Source organism: Manis javanica, chromosome 7 (genome assembly GCF_040802235.1).
Source record: "Manis javanica isolate MJ-LG chromosome 7, MJ_LKY, whole genome shotgun sequence".
In the NCBI taxonomy this organism is placed as follows: Eukaryota; Metazoa; Chordata; class Mammalia; order Pholidota; family Manidae; genus Manis; species Manis javanica.
The window spans coordinates 31,758,564-31,776,095 of record NC_133162.1 but is presented as its reverse complement, the minus strand read 5'-3'; the positions used below and the strand labels follow the sequence as shown (position 1 = coordinate 31,776,095).

General features: G+C 35.9%; 1 protein-coding gene across 1 annotated transcript in view; it reads right to left on the bottom strand.

Moving 5' to 3' along the window:
- LOC108394919 (uncharacterized) overlaps window positions 1-17,532 on the bottom strand; it is a 93,332-nt gene that overhangs the window by 21,742 nt on the left and 54,058 nt on the right. The gene's annotated exons all lie outside the window — the stretch shown is intronic.

The following is a 17,532-nucleotide window of genomic DNA, read 5'->3' as shown; positions in this document are numbered from 1 at the left end:
AGCATTACTGATAAAAGCAAAAAAATGGAAACAACCTAAATGTCTATTAAATAATGAATGGATAGACAAACTGTGGTGTATCCATGTAATGAAATGTTATCCAGCAATAAAAAAGGGCCAACTACTGATATAAGCTATGGCATGGACGAACCTCAAAAACATTATGTTAAATGAAAGACAAACATAAGAGACTACATACTGTATTATTCTATTTATATGAAATGCCCAGAAAAAGCAAATATACATAGACAGAAAGGAGATTAGTGGTTGTCTGGGGTGGGGAGATGGGAATTAACAGTTCATGAATATGAGGGATCTTATTAGGGTGACAGAAATGTTTTAAAGCTGATTTATAGTGATGGATCACTTACCAAATTTATAACTTGGTAAATTTATTAAAAATCATTGAATTGTACCTTTGAAATGGGTGAATTATGTGGTATTGTAAAATGTGCCTAAAGTTGTTAACATGCATTATATGTAATTTGGTTTGCCCATTAAATAACCAATTCACATCTGAATTAAAAATTAAAAATTTATAAATTGACTTTAAATGATTTAAATTTTTATAACAAAATGAGAAAATCCCTCATGTCTGATAAAACAGACAATAGTAAAACTAAGTAGAATCAGGCAATGTTTTCTACATTTTAGTGTTATTGATTCCTTTGAACAGATACAGAAGTGCTGGAGAAAAAGCATTTTAGAGTTTAAGGGAGCTTCAGTGTTTGTTCAATCCAAATCCTTCAGTTTACTCCTGAGGTAACTGTGCTAGAAAAACAGACCTCACCAAGGTCACATGGCAAGTGAGTAGTAGGACTATATAAGAATTCAGATCTCCTGACTTTCAATCCAGTTTCTTTAAATTATATTGTAAAACTTCCTACATTTTCTCAGAACAGAAACTGAGAAAAATTTAGAGAAAAACAACTCATTTTATGGTACTACATATTTTGGTACTGCTATAAATATTCTTGAGCTTTGTTCTAGGAGGCAGTTAAGTTATTTGGAAATCAGTTGATTCTTTAACATCTTGCTTTTAAGATTTATTAGGTTATCTTGTAGTAGTGCTCAGTCCAGGTCTAATTATTCCCCACTAGTGAGACATGACCCTTCTGAGAACTACCCAGTATCCTGTAAATTGTGAGGTTTTTCAGTATAGCTAGTGGGAAGAGGCACTATTCCTAGTTTTGTGTATGATTCCCTCTAATCATCCAGTAGTTGTTTGCCTAGCTTCAGGTAGTTTCCTCTCATGCAGAGAGCCTCTCTGCAGATATACAGTTCTCTCTTTGTGCAGCCCTCTCCTCTCCAGCCCTAGCTGCACGGGTCTCTCTGGACTCTCTCTCTCTCTCTTCAGTTCTGTTTCCTTAACTTAGGGTGTCCATATGGCTCTTGACATGATTCCTCCTTTCCTGTGCCATGACCTGGAAACTCAAGGCAGTAAACTGAAGCAACTGGAGCTCATTTACGATTTCTGTAGTTTCTCATTTCTCAGAGTTCACTGTCTTTCATTGCCTGATATCTAACTTCTTGAAAATTGTTTTTTCATATGTTTTCTCTGCTTTTTGAGTTGTTCAGATATTTAACTGTTAGGCAGGAGCTAACTCTGGTTCATTATTCTAGCATGGCTGAAAGCAGAAATCCTAGTGTTATCATTTTTTCTACTCTGAAATCCTGGGTCTAAGAACTCTCTACTTCATGAATTGGCTAATAAAAACTTCTCTCCTTTCAACAGCCCTTTTTTCTTTTACCTGTTCTCAAAATCAGAAGCATAACTCTTATTAATTCTCATAAATTTTTTGGTAAGAACTACCTGGCAAAAATAAATGCTTGATTTAAGTATGGTGATTACCATGCACAATTTTACATAAAAATCCTTTTATAACATACAGCACACATAGAAGTACTACTATAAACATTAAAGCTGAAAACAGTCTTTCATCTCTTAAAATTATTATTACCTTAGGGGTATGACATCAGCAAGATGGAGACCTAGGAGGTTCCAGTGCTCACCTACCTCACAAAAAACAGTAAGTAACTATAAACTGAAAAAAAAAACAGCTCTTAGAAAGCTCTGGACTGTGACAAAGAAGCAGCAAAACCTTGTGGAGCTCATAAACCAAGGATGACTACATAGAAAAGTGTAGGAAGCATTTTACCTGTGTCAACCCATCCCCCAGTCCAGGGGAGCTTGGTGTCAAGAGGGATCCTGTTGGAGGGATTTCACCCCACAGGAAAAAGGAGAGCAGGAGAACCCCAGCAAACCTCACCGCCGTTGACATTTGTGCACTGTTGGTGGGAATGTAATTCGGTACAGCCATTATGGAAAGCAGTATGGCAGTTCTTCAAAAACTTAAAAATAGACCTACCATATGATCCAGAAATCCCACTCCTGGGTATATATCTGAAGGAAATGAAATCATCATCTTGAGGCAGTATTGGCACTCTTATGTTCATCACATCATTATTCACAAGAGCCAAGATATGAAAACAAACTAGAAGTCTTTTAGTGCATGAACATAAAGAAAAGGCACACACACACATACACATGAATATTATTAAAAAAAGGAAATCCTGCCATTTGTGACAACAAGGATGAATTTGTAGGGCATTATGCTAACTGAAATAAGCCAAACAGAGAAAAAATGAAAGACAAATTTAAAAGAAAAAAAAAGCCAACTGCAGAGAATAGCATGGTGGCTGCCAAGAGCTGGGCAGGAAGGGGGAAATGAAATGTAGTTCAAAGGGTATAAACTTTCAGTTATGAGAAGAATATGTTCTGATGATTTAATATATAGCATGGTGACTACAGTTAATAATACGGTACTGTACACTTGAAAGCTGCTGAGAGTAGACCTTAAACATTCCTACCACACAGAAAAAAGAGTTAACGATATGAGGTAACGGATGTGTTAATTATTATGATCCTGGTAATCATTCTACAATCATTTGGATATTATATCATCACATTGCATACTTTAAATATATAAAATTATACCTGTCCCTTATTCCTCAATAAAGTTGGGAAAATATTGTATAAATATTAAATTTAAAAAAAATATAAGAGGAGAACTCTCCTACACTGCTGGTGGGAATGTAAACTAGTTTGACCATTGTGGAAAGCAATATGGAGGTTCCTCAAAAAACTAAAAATAGAAATACCATTTGATCTGGGAATTCCACTCCTAGGAATTTACCCAAAGAAAACAACTTTTCAGATTCAAAAGGATATATGCACCTCTATATTTACTGCAGCACAATTTACAATAGTCAAGATATGGAAGCAACCTAAGTGTCCATCAGTAGATGAATAAAGAAGATGTGGTACATACACACATTGGAATACTATTAAGCCATAGAAAGAAACAAATCCTACCATTTGTAACAACATGGATAGAGCTAGAGGGCATTATGCTCAGGGAAATAAGTCAGGCCGAGAAAGACAAATATCAAATGACTTCCCTCATTTGTGGAGTATAACAATGAAGCAAAACTGAAGGAACAAAACAGCAGCAGACTCACAGACTCCAAGAAGGGACTAATGGTTACCAAAGGGGAGGGGTCGGGGAGGGGGAAGGGGATTGTGTGGTATCATGACTGGTGCACATGGTGTGTGTGTGTGGTCATGGGGAAGACAGTGTAGCTCAGAGAAGACAAATAGGAACTCTGTGGCATCTTACTACACTGATGGACAGTGACTGCAATGGGGTATGGGGGGGGATTTGATAATAAGGGTGAATGTAATAAACACATTGTTTTTCTTGTAAAACCATCATAAGAGTGTATATCAATGATACCTTAATAAAAAAAAAGGTAAGGTCTTGTTGTCATTGGCTCTAATTAGGCTCTGGAGCTACATCTATACTTGTACACTTCAAATACAAAATCTGAAGTGTACCTGTACCATTTAACTTTTTGCATTACCTTCTGCACACAGGGAATTCATTTCTATAAAAATAATAACCAGAGTCAATGAAAATTTTCTTCATTGCATTCTGGAGCCAAAGGGCAACTGAACAATCTTTTTTTAAAAATTTTTTTATTAAGGTATAATTGATATACACTCTTATGAAGGTTTCACATGAAAAAACAATGTGGTTACTACATTTACCCATATTATCAAGTCTCCATCCATACCTCAATGCAGTCATTGTCCATTAATGCAGCCAGATGCCACAGATTCACTATGTGCCTTCTCTGTGCTAAACTGCTAAACAATCTATTTTTAATTGCCCTCTTTGCAGAGGTCAAAAACCAAAGTGCTAATAAAATTTAACTGCTCCACTACTATACTACAGGAGAGATGAGACTGGGTTATTACCCAACTTGGTTCTTCAGTGATTCAAAATGTGACATAAAGAACTGAACTCAATACCTGAAGTGTGCAGAATCACCCATATGTATAGTAAAACTACTATTTCCTTTGACCTCAATCTGAAACTTTAAATGTTTCAAATAGAGAGTACATTAGCCTTTAATCAGCTGTATCACACTGCATCAAGTATAACTGCCTGCTTTTTTAATACTAAGGTAGGCCCTCACATCTTGTCAGTGCAATTTCTAAAACATAAACAATTGTAGGACTATGCTTCTATCTCTGTAAATTTCATTCCTATTGGTTTTAGTTCTGTATTTTGGCCTATTAATTTCAACTTTGAACCTAAGCTTGTTATTCCAGGGATTCCCAGGTGTGGCTTACTGGCAACAGAAATCACTTGGAGTTCATAAAAAAAAAAAACCATAAAAATCCCTAGACCCCTTTTCAGAGGTCCTGATTCATAAGGTGTAGTATGAACTAAACAAGTCTACCTATAACAAACCCTCAAGTAATATCCAAACAGCCACATTTGGGAATCACTGTTCTCTCATATCTGTTAATCCAAAAATTGAAACCAGGTATTCAAACAAATACATATACATGCATATTCACAGCAGCACTATTCACAATAGCAAAAAGGGGGAAATAGCCCAAATATCCAAAAATAGATGAATACATAAACAGACTGTGGGATATACATAAAATGAAACATTATTCAGCCATAAAAAGAAGTGCTGATATATGTTATACATGAATGAACCTTGAAAATATTATATTAAGTGAAAGAAGCCACACATAAAAGGTCAATTATTGTATGATTCCATTTATATGAACAGATAAACCCACAGAGACAGATACAGATTGGCAATTGCCAGGGGTTGGGGAAAGAGGGTAAGGGTCAGCAGATGCCTAATGGATATGGGGATTCTTTTGGGGTGATGAAGATGTTTTTCACTGGATAAAGGTGGTGCTTGCACAACATTATTTAGTGTACTAAACGGCACTCAACTGTTCAGTTTAAAATAGCTTATTTTATGTTATGTGAATCTCACCTCAAAAAAAAGAAAGATAATGTAAACCAGGTATTTAAGACATCTAGAAGGTTTAAGTAGGTACTAGGATAGTGATGGAAAAAGTAACAGTTCAGCATGCTCTTTAAGTTATGACTAGACATAGTGCAGATATATTTTGTCCTAGCAGTAACGAAGGAAATAAAATTAATCCACAGCAGATGGGGGCAGTATAGAACAAGAATTAGGAGGTTAAGCAATCTTTTTCTAAATCAAGTTTTATTGGAATACAGCTTTGAACATTTCTTTATGTTGTCCGTGGTCGCTTACAGGCTGCCATGCCAGATTTGAGTAGTTATGACAGGGACTATATGGCTTGCAAGCCTAAAATATTTAATATCTGGTCCTTTAAGGAATGGTTTTTGACCCTGTACAAAATATGCTACACTTACATAGCATATTAAGGCCAAACTAAGTTCACACTGAAGCAAAGATGCAAAAGGAAAAGGCAAGAAAAAATAAGTCCATAATCATGGTGTCCTATGTAAAGTGCTTGTGGAGAATTCAAAGGCTAAACTGTTTGAAGTACTGAGTGAAAAATGATTACATGTTTGGGAACTTAATAAGAAGAACATCAAGTTAACATCAAAATCCATAACAGGGAGGTATTTACCTGTAATCTAGCTGGCTATAAAAACCTTCACTAAAGCTTTAAAAGAAAGCTTTTACTTTCTCCAAGTCTAAAATTGTCAATAAATACAATCCTTTAGGAGGGTAGTTAGGTAAGACTTTCTGTGGGCCAGCTGCACTTTAGAATAGTTAAAATGTGGAAGTTGAACTAGAAATACCTTCTATTTATGAGTGATGATGATAATTTTTTAAAAAAAGAATTAGCAATTAGTCCAAAGGAAAGCATAAAACTTTCAGACTTTGCTTTCATTTTCATTCATAAATTGTGCCCAAAGAGTATCTTTAAATAGTCAGAAATATACACTCTCCCCCTAAAACTTTTTTGTTGTAAGAAATTATATCTTCAGACTCTGAATATAGTTAAAGTCTTTGAAAGCAAGATTATATGTAAACAATGTCTGTCTTCCCTATTTACTATGTGAATTTCAAGAGTTTTTCAAAGCATGATCATATCAAAGAATGTTCAGGAAAGGATAAAGGTGGCAGCAAATTCTCTCCAGTAATGCAAGTACAGTATAGAGAACATAGTCAATAATTCTTTAACATCTTTCTGTGTTGACAAATAGTAACTACTCTAGTTGGGGTGAGCATTTAATAATGTATATAACTGTCAAAATACTATGATGTATACTTGAAACCAACATAATATTGTGGATCAACTATACTTCAAAAAAAATCTTTACTGTCCTTATACAGATGTGAATAGTTAACAGTGCAGGGGTAAGTAGAACAATGGTACTACAAATAGGAAGAGACTTGGGTCCTTATTTTAATTTTATAGCTTATAAAGTCTTTCCAAAAGTAACTCTGTTTTGAGTCGGTTCAGTCTGGCCATTGCTTTAAGCCTATAAAGTGAAGGATTTCACAAGGACAAGAAAACCTCCTGTTTTTTTGTGTGAACCAATCATCTCTGGTTAAATTTACATTATCCAAAGATGTTAAGAGCCAAAATTCTAGGTAAGTAGGTCATTGTTAGTTGGTTATTTGTACAACATGGCAATGTTGCTTAGTTTCAGTTCTTGCAGGCATTCTGCAAAGGCCTTTAAAGCATGGAGTAGCAGATATTCTATGACTGCTTAAATTATGGAAGGATTAGAGTCAGAGTATCACTCACATTTGTCATACAGTCATTAGTAATGAATAAACAGATTCTAAAATTTCTTGTAGATATTATTTTTATTCTTTCCATTTACTGCCAAATTTCTCTAACAAGTGGTCTCTAACTACTCATTTTCTTACCTCTGCATTTTCTCTTATTCTTTTTTTTTTTAAATCTATCTAGTTTCACAAACAGCACTGAGGAGTATTAAAACAATTTCAGTTTACAGCCAAACTAAACTTATAAACTTACAATCTGGTTATGATACTCATTAGCCCAGGATGGGCAGCTTCTGAAAATTGTCCAATATTGGGAATTACAATAATAGCAGAATGGGAAGTCAAGGGAATGAAAAATACAGGGTCCTGGTGAAGATACTAAAGATGGCTGACAAGACGGTCCAAGTTGAGAAGGGTCACATGTGAAATCTAATGTCCACATGGCTTGCTTCCTTTTTTACTTCAGGTCTTGAGCCACTTATCGCTTTCTCAGTGAAGCTTTTTTTTGATTCTTCTAAATCTGAATGTATCCCCAGTAACTTTGACATTTTCTATTCCCTTTTACAGATTTACTTTCTTCCATAGTACATATCACCATTTCATAAGCTATGTATTTTACTTAAATTGTGTATTATTTGTCTCCCACTAGAATGTAATCTCTGAAAAGGAAAGGGTGTTTAGTCGGTTCTATTCACCACATTATTAGCAACACCCAGGAAGGTGCCTAGAATACATCACATGTTTAATAAATATATTTGAAATATTGAGTATCTCTCTCAAAGTGAATAAGCAAGCAAGTTGTATCTTAGTCCATCTTTTAAAATTTATGTCCAAGTAACTTGCTTGATGCAGTCTTAAAATAAAGTAGGCACAGGCTTTCCTGCCAAAAATATATGCTTTTCTATGATGATACATAGTCATAGTCCTAGCATGCTCAAACAGTACCGACCTCAAGATGCAACTGCATCTTTTTATCTATTTACTATTAAAACAAATGACTTATATCCACTGTGCTGCTATTTCTAAAGGGCACTCTCAAAATATTACAACAGATTATGATCAGTAGCTCCATCAAGAAAGGGAAACCATTTACTTATTTATGGGTACATTTTTCAGTTTACTCATCTTGGCAGTACAGCAATTAATTTACATGGTCTAGTGCATGAGTTCCCAGTTTTTAAAAGCTTTTAAAAATCAAATGCCTGACACCTCTCCACACAATACTAAACCTATTAAATTAAAAGCTCATATAATGAGGCCCAGGAATCTGCCTTTTAAAAATATTCTCAATTTCCAAAAAATTGAAGAGGAGGGAATACTCCCAAACTCATTCTATGAAGTCAACATCACCCTAATACCAAAACCAGACAAAGACCCCACCAAAAAAGAATATTACAGACCAATATCCCTTGTGAACATTGAGGCAAAAATACTCAACAAAATAGTAGCAAACCGAATTCAAAAATACATCAAGAGGACTATACACCATGACCAACTGGGATTCATCCCAGAGATGCAATGATGGTACAACATTTGAAAACCCATCAACATCATCCACCACATAAACAAAAAGAAAGACAAAAACCACATGATCATCTCCATAGATGCAGAAAAAGCATTCGAAAAAATTCAACATCCATTCATGATAAAAACTCTCAACAAAATGGGCACAGAGGGCAAGTACCTCAACATAATAAAGGCCATATATGATAAACCCACAGCCAACATCATACTGACAGTGAGAAGCTGAAAGCTTTTCCTCTGAGATTGGGGACAAGACAGGGATGCCCACTCTCCCCACTGTTATTCAACATAGTACTAGAGGTCCTAGCCATGGCAATTAGACAAAACAAGGAAATACAACCAATCCAAATTGGTAAAGAAGAAGTTAAACTGTCACTATTTGCAGATGACATGATATTGTACATAAAAAATCCTAAAGACTCCACTCCAAAACTACTAGAACTGATATCGGAATACAGCAAAGATGCAGGACACAAAATTAACACACAGAAATCTGTGGCTTTCCTATACACTAACAATGAACTAATAGAAAGTGAAATCAGGAAAACAATTCCATTCACAATTGCATCAAAAAGAATAAAATACCTAGGAATAAACCTAACCAAGGAAGTGAAAGACCTATACCCTGAAAACTATAAGATACTCTTAAGAGAAATTAAAGAGGACACTAACAAATGGAAACTCATCCCATGCTCTTGGCTAGGAAGAATTAATATCGTCAAAATGGCCATCCTGCCCAAAGCAATATACTGATTTGATGCAATCCCTATCAAATTACCAACAACAGTCTTCAACGAACTGAAACAAATAGTTCAAAAATTCATATGGAAACACTGAAGACCCCAAACAGCAATAGCAATCCTGAGAAAGAAGAATAAAGTGTGGGGGAAGAATCTTGCTCCCCAACCTCAAGCTCTACTACAAAGCCACAGTAATCAAGACAATTTGGTACTGGCACAAGAACAGAGCCACAGACCAGTAGAACAGAACAGAGACTCCAACATTAACTCAAACATATATGGTCAATTAACATATGATAAAGGAGCCATGGACATACAATGGGGAAATGACAGTCTCTTCAACAGATGGTGCTGGCAAAACTGGACAGCTACATGTAAGAGAATGAAACTGGATCACTGTCTAATCCCATACACAAAAGTAGATTTGAAATGGATCAAAGACCTGAATGTAAGTCATGAAACCATAAAATTCTTAGAAAAAAGCATAGGCAAAAATCTCTTGGACATAAACATGAGTGACTTCTTCATGAACATATCTCCCCGGGCAAGGGAAACAAAAGCAAAAATGAACAAGTGTGACTATATCAAGCTGAAAAGCTTCTGTACAGCAAAGGGCACCATCAATAGAACAAAAAGGTATCGTACAGTATGGGAGAACATATTCATAAATGACAGATCTGATAAAGGGTTGACATGCAAAATATATAAAGAGCTCATGCACCTCAACAAATGAAAAGCAAATAATCCAATTAAAAAATGGGCAGAGGAACTGGACAGTTCTCCAAAGAAGAAATTCAGATGGCCAACAGACACATGAAAAGATGCTCCACATTGCTTGTCATCAGAGAAATGCAAATTAAAACCACAATGAGATATCACCTCACCCCAGTAAGAATCACACCATCCAAAAGACAAACAACAACAAATGTTGGCGAGGTTGTGGAGAATGGAGAACCCTCCTACACTGCTGGTGGGAATGTAAATTAGTTCAACCATTGTGGAAAGCAGTATGGAGGTTCCTCAGAAAGCTCAAAATAGACATACCATTTGATCCAGGAATTCCACTCCTAGGAATTTACCCTAAGAATGCAGCACTCCAGTTTGAAGACAGATGCACCCCTATGTTTATCGCAGCACTATTTACAATAGCCAAGAAAAGGAAGCAACCTAAGTGTCCATCAGTAGATGAATGGATAAAGAAGATGTGGTACATATACAATGGAATATTCTTCAGCCATAAGAAGAAAACAAATTCTACCATTTGCTAGAGGGTATTATGCACACTGAAATAAGACAGGCAGAGAAAGACAAGTACCAAATGATTTCACTCATATGTGGAGTATAGGAACAAAGGAAAACTGAAGGCACAAAACAGCAGCAGACTCACAGAACCCAAGAATGGACTAACAGTTACCAAAGGGAAAGGGACAGGGCAGGATGGGTGGGAAGGGAGGGATAAGGGTGGGGAAAAGGAAAGGGGGCATTATGATTAGCATGTATAATGAGGGGGGTTCATGGAGAGGCCTGTGCAACACAGAGAAGACAAGTAGTGATTCTACAGCATCTTACTACAGTGAAGGAGAGTAACTGTAATGGGGTATGTGGGGGGGTCTTCATGAAGAGGGGAGCCTAGTAAACATAATGTTGTTCATGTAATTGTACATTAATGATAACAAAAAAAAATTCTCCCACTATTCTGCTATATTGCCAAGTTCAGAAACTACCATTCCAGAAGAGGCATCCCAAGGTTCCTCTTACAGTAAAGGTGACTAACTAGTATCTTTATACTTAAGAGCTTTTTCAGTTCAAAATAATTTAAATTTTTGCCCAATGATACCCAATTTAGGAGATGACTAAGTGTTAATTTTTTGACAGGTAACAATAGTGGATTTGTAACTATCATTAACATTTTTTAGCATAATGTTCTAAAACTTTTGAATATATGGAGCACAAAAATTAGTTATGGCCATCAGAGTGCCCTAATGACATACCAATTAGTTCTCTTTTGGTATCTGTATTTAACTAGGAGAACTGTTAACAAAGGCTTTAAGAAACCTAGAAAAGGTAAGTGAGAAACTTAACTAAAGTAGTAAGATCCTTAGATAAGATACAACTCAAAACAGGATTTAAATTTACCTTCCCAAACTGAAGAACAGGAAGTAATGGAAAAGATGGTTGAATAGGAAGGCAAGATGAAAAACTCCCCCCATATACACATCAAAGAGGCAACTACAGGAAATACAACTAATCCTGAAGATGATCTGAAGACTGCAGAACAAACCATCTACACCTGGTGAAGAAGAGAGGACACAGTGGGAAGGGTAAGGGGGCAAGGCCCTGATTGATTGGGACCCAAGCCATTCCCCTATTCCAGCCCACAAGCAGAGGGAGAGGAACATAGTGGGGAGGAGATAGAAGCTCAGGAATTCAGCACACCTCACCCTGGATTTGCTATGGGAATAGGAGTCCACATTACACTGGGTTTTCATGATTAATGAGGCTGGATACCAAGGAGACTTGGAGCACTCTGGAAAGCTGAGATTCCCATCACTTGTGGAGAACAGGCATGCTCTGTCAATCCCATGGAGATTCAACACAGAGATAGCAGTCTGAAAGATTTACCAGTAGTAGGAAGTGTGTCAGATAGGTAAGGGTAGGAGGGAGCTCTCTTTGGAGGAGAAAGGGCAGGGAAACCACACTTTCCCAGCCCTACCTCGGCCCAGCTGGTAGGGCACTTGGAGGAGCCAGCTCTAAACTCTCCAGTGTTCTTGCTGTTGTCTCAGCCACACAGCACACCCATGCACGCCAACCTTGCCTAGCTGCTCGGCTCACCAGTGGCTGCCATTGCTGACAGCAGGCAGAAGAGAGCCCTGTCCAGCATAAGTGCCTCATGTCACACAAAGGGCACACAGAGGCAAGCTAGCTGTCAGTCTCTGTTAACAGAGATCAGCCATAGATGGCAGACGACAGAGAGGCAGGTTCTGCCCATGGCCCATCAACAGCAACAGTGGCTCCACTACAAAAGAGAACCAGGCACTGGTGAGAAAGAGTCCTGAGCTTCTGGGTACCCCAGGATGCCACATCACAAAGCCATTACTTTATAAAACAGGAGGCATAGATGATCTATTTAACATAAAGGAAGAAACACAGAAACCCAGACAAAATGAGGAGGAAGAGGAATATATTCCAAACAAAAGGACAAGATAAAACACCAGAAAAAGGACTAAATGAAAAGGAGATTAGCAATCTTCTTGATAAAGAATACAAATATCACAGAGATACTTACTGAACTGGGGAAAAGAAGTGATAATCTCAGTGAAAACTTCAACAAAGAGAATGTATGAAAAAGAGCTACTCAGAACTGAAAAATACAATTACTGAAATGAAAAATACAATATACGTAATGAACAGTCAACTACTGGAAGTAGAGGAAAGAATCAGTGTGATGGAATATGGAGAACAGCAGAATAAGCAAGCAGAGGAACAGAGAGAACAAATAATTTCTAAAAATGAGAAGATGCTAAGAGAGCTGTGTGACAACTTAAAATGGAACAGTATTCACCTAATCTCCCTAGAAGGAGAAGAGAGAAAAAAAGTAGTAGAAACTCTTCTATTATGAAGAAATAATAGCTAAAAATTTCTCCAATCTAGGGAAAGAAGGAAGATACTCAGGTCCTGGAAACACAGAGAGCTCCTAACAAGAGGAACCCCAGGAAGACAACACCAAGACACACGGTAATTAAAATGGCAAAGATTAAAGAGAAAGAGAAAAATTTTAAAGCAGCAAGAAAGGATCTAAAAGACAAACTCCATAAGGCTATTAGCAGATTTCTCAGCATGAACTTTACAGGCCAGGAGTGGCATGAAATATTTAATGTATTAAAAGGGAAGAATCTACAACCAAGAATCCTCTGCCCAGTGAGATTATCATTCAGAATTGAAGGAAATATTGAAAGTTAAAAAGAATTTTCCACCACTAACCAGCCTTACAGGATATGTTAAAGGGACTTCTATAGATGGGAATAATCTTAAGTCTAAATATTGTTCATCAGTGAAAATAAACCTACAATAGAGGTAGTAGACCAATTACTTACTAAGCAAGTATGAAGTTAAAATAGACAAAAGTAGTAAAATCAACAACACACAAAAATCAGTCAAGGGATGTACAAAAGATGTAGATTATGACATTTATACATAAAGTGTGGAGAATAAGAAAAAGAGCAACCATTAATTTAATATAGACTGTGTTTATATTTAGGAAACTATCTATGAACCTTATGGTGACTACAAAGCTAAAGCCTATAACAGATACAAAAAAGTAGTAATAAAAAAAAGAAACCTAAGCGTAACACTAAAGAAAACAATCAAATAATAAGAGAAGAGCATAAGAAAGGAAGAAAGGAACAGAGAGAAACAACAAAACAACCAGAAAACAATGAATAAAATGGCAATAAGTTATACCTGTCAATAATTATCTTAAATGTAAATGGACTAAATATGCCAGTCAAAAGATATAGGGTAGCAGAATGGATAAAGAAACAAGATCCATCTATATATTCTGCCTACAAGAGATTCATTTCTGATATACATAGACTGAAAGTGAGGGGATAGAAAAACATACTTCACACAAATAATAGGGAGAAAAAAGTGAGGAGCAGTACTTATACAAAATAGATTTGATTTCAAAACAAAGAAAGTAACAAGAGACAAAGAAGGACATGACATACTGATAAAGGGATCAGTCCAACAAGAGGATATATAAGAATAATAAATATCTATGCACAGAACACAGGAGCACCTAAATTTATAAAACAAATACCAACAGACCTGAAGGGAAAAATAGACAGCAACATAATCATACTAGGGGATTTTAACACCCTACTTACATCAATGGACAGATTATACAGACAGAAAATGAATAAGGAAACAAAGGTACTGAACAATACATTAGATCAAATGGACTTAACATATATCTACAGAACATTCCACCCAAAAGTAGCAGGATACACATTTTTCTCAAGTGTACATGGAATGTTCTCCAGAACAGATGATATACTAGGCCACAAAAGAGCCTCAATAAACTCAGTAAGACTGAAATTGTATCAAGCAGCTTCTCAGACCACAGTGGTATATAACTAGAAATAAATTACACAAAGAAAAGAAAAAAGCCTACAAACACATGGAAGCTAAACAACACACTTCTAAATAAGCAATGGACCAATGAACAAATCAAAAAGGAAATCAAACAATACAAGGAGACAAATGGAAACAGAAATACCATCATTCAAAATAAGCAGTATGCAGCAAAAGCAATTCTAAGAAGGAAGTACACAGCAATACAGGCCTATCTCAAGAAACATGAACAATTTCAAATAAACAATCTAAACTCATATTTAAAGTAACTAGAAAAAGAACAAATGAAACCCAAAGTCAGTAGAAGGAGGGACATAATAAAGATAAGAACAGAAATAAATAAGAGGATAAGGAAACAGAAAAAAATTATGAAACCAAGAGCTGGTTCCTTGAGAAGATAAACAGACAGACAAACCTCTAGCCAGAATTATCAAGAAAGAGAGATAAAGGACACAAATAAACAAGATCAGAAATGAAAAAGGAGAAGTAACAACTGACACCAGAGATACTCAAAGAATCATAAAAGAATTCTACAAAACATTATGTGCCAAAAAATTGGGATAACCCAGAAAAAATGGACAAATTCCTAGAAATGTACAATCTTCCAACACTGGCCCATGAAGAAAGAGAAAATATGAACAGATTGATTACCAGTAACAAAATTGAACTGGTAATCAAAAAACTCCCAACAAACAATAATCCAGTACCACACAGCTTCATAGGTGAATTCTATCAAGCATCTAAAGAAGAGCTAATACCCACCCTTCTTAAAGTATTCCTAAAAACAGAAAAGGAGGGAATACCTTAAAACTCATGCTATGAGGTCAGCATCACTCTAATACCAAAACCAAAGACACTACAAAAAAAAAGAAAATTACAGACTAATATCCCAGGTGAACATACATGCAAAAAACTTCAGCAAAGTATTTGCAAACTGAATTTAAAAATACATAAAAAGGATCATCCATAATGACCAAGTGGGATTTATTCCAGGGATGCAAGGATGGTACAATATTTGCAAATCAATCAATACCATTCCCACATTAACAAAAGGAAGGATAAAAACCACATGATTATCTCAACAGAAAAGCACTTGACAAAATTCAACATCCCTTCATGATAAAAACAACAAAATGGGTACAGAGGGTACATACCTAAACATAATAAAAGCCTTATATGGCAAACCCACAGCTAACATCATACTCAATGGCAAAAAGCTAAAAGATTTTCATCTAAGATCAGGAACCAGACAAGGATGCCCATTCTCTCCACTTTTACTCAACATGGTACTGGAGGTCCTAGCCAGAGCAATCAGACAACACAAAGAGATAAAACATATTGAAAATGGTAAGGAAGAAGTTAAACTGTCACTACTTACAGATGACATGATATTATACATAAAAAACCTTAAAGACTCTACCAAAAAACTATTAGAACTAATAACTGGATTAAGTAAAGTTGCAGGGTACAAATTAATACACAGAAATCTGTTGCATTCCTATATACTAACAACAAACTAGCAGAAAGAGAAATTAAGAAAACAATCCCATTTACAACTGCATCAAAAAATATAAAATACCTAGGAATAAACCTAACCAAGAAGGTGAAAGACCTGTACTCTGAAAATTATAAGATACTCATGAGAGAAATTAAAGAAGACACCAATAAATGAAAATCCATCCTGTGCTCCTGAATAGGAAGAATTAATATTGTCAAAATGGCCATCCTGCCCAAAGCAATTTACAGATTCCTTATCAAAATACCAACAGCATTTTTCAATGAACAAGATCAAATAATCTTAAAATTCATATTGAACCACAAAAGATCCTGCCAAAGCAATCCTGAGAAAGAAGAAAAAAGCAAGGGGTGGGGGTGAGAGGGGATTATACTCCAACTTTAAGCTATACTATAAAGCTACACTGAGGTACTGGCACAAGAACAGACACATAGATCAATGGAACAGAACAGGGAGCCCAGATATAAACCCATGCATATATGGTCAAGTAATATATGATAAATGAGCCATGAATATACAATGGGGAAAAGACAGGTCTTCAGTAAGTGTTGGGAAAACTGAGCAGCAATATGCAAGAGAATGAAACTGGATTATTAATTCCATACACAACAGTAAACTCAAAATGGACCAAAAACCTGAATGTAAGACATGAAACCATGATACTCTTAACTAAAAAGCTTCTTTAGAGCAAAGGACACCATCAGCAGAACAAAAAGGCAATCTACAGTACAGGAGAATGTATTTGTAAATTACATATCTGATAATGGATTAATATCCAAAATATACAAAGAACTCACATGCCTCAACACCAATAAAACAAATAACCTGATTAAAAACTGGGCAGAGGACCTGAATAAACATTTTTCCAAAGAAGGCATACAGATGGCCAACAAGTACATGAAAAGATGCTCCACTTCACTAATCATCAGAGAAAGCCAAATCAAAACCACAGTGAGATACACCTTACACCAGTTATAATGGCCACAATCCAAAAGACAAGAAATACTAAATGTTGATGAGGATGTGGAGAAAAGGGAACCTTCCTACACTGTTGGTGGATGTGAACTGGTGCAGCCACTATGGAAAGCAGTACGGAGGTGCCTCAAAAAACTAAAATAGAAATACCATACAACCCAGTAATTCCACTTCTAGGAATCTATCTGAAGAAAACAAAATCTCTGACTCAAAAAGATATACACCCCTATGTTAGTGCCACATTATTTACAATAGCCAATATATGGAAGCAACCAAAGTGCATATTAATAGATGAGTGGATAAAGAAGATGTGGTACATATACACAATGGAATAATATTCAGCCATAAAAAGAAAAGAAATCATCCCATTTGCAACAACATGGATGGACCTAAAGGGTATTCTGTTAAGTGAAATAAACCATGCAGAGAAAGACAAATACCATATGATTTCACTTATATGTGGAATCTAAAACCAAAACAAAACAAAACAGCAACAGACTCCTAGACATTGAGAATTGACTAGTGGTT